The sequence below is a fragment of the Aptenodytes forsteri genome, unplaced genomic scaffold, assembly GCF_000699145.1.
Source record: "Aptenodytes forsteri isolate BGI_AS27 unplaced genomic scaffold, ASM69914v1 Scaffold336, whole genome shotgun sequence".
Classification (NCBI taxonomy): domain Eukaryota; kingdom Metazoa; phylum Chordata; class Aves; order Sphenisciformes; family Spheniscidae; genus Aptenodytes; species Aptenodytes forsteri.
The window spans coordinates 4,762,816-4,763,562 of record NW_008794911.1 but is presented as its reverse complement, the minus strand read 5'-3'; positions in this window follow the sequence as shown (position 1 = coordinate 4,763,562).

Genomic DNA, 747 nt, shown 5'->3' with positions numbered 1-747 from the left:
AGCCCCGCGCGTCGCCACCAGCACGGCTTTTCCGAGGCTCTGTTTGTTTGTTGGTTTATTTATTTTGCCCGGGAAGGTAGAGAAAGGGGAATGACAGGATGAAATATAATACGAAGATGTGAAGTGACCCGAGTGGCAGCTGAAGGCGAGGGTTTAGCCGGGACGTGTTTCCCAGCTAAACTCTCCGCTGCTCTTTGGGGAAAACCAAACGCAGGTTGATGGAAACATCCTGTTTTGAGGGAAATGGACTGTACAGCCCTATCTAGCTGCTCCGACACTACTAATCAGCCTGGAAAAGCACCGCGAGCGCAGGTCCCGTGCATCTGACACGTTTGCGATTCAATCCCGATCCTGAAAGGTAGCTTGGAAAACCGCGGCGCTCCGCGGGGCAGGGCTGGGGCTGCGGCAGCCCCTCCGCGGCTCGGCACGGCCGGCCCCGCCGGGAGGCCCGCGACGGGCTCGGGCCGCTTTTTTGCGAGCCGCAGAGGGGAAGCCGACAGATGTGGGCTGTACCGAAATCCGTGAAACAAGTGCTTTAAACCCAGGGGGATTTCTCCTAATAGCGAAATCAGAGGGGGAAAGATTTCGGGAAAGAGAATAGCCCAATATAAGTTTCTAGAGTGGAATTTACATTTCATCGCGATTTGTATTTCATAATATGCAGGCACGTGCACTCAGGAGGCGTTTCGGTGAAACGGCGTTTATGTTCCAGCGGCGGAGGAGTCCCCGCGTCCCGGTTCCTCTGAC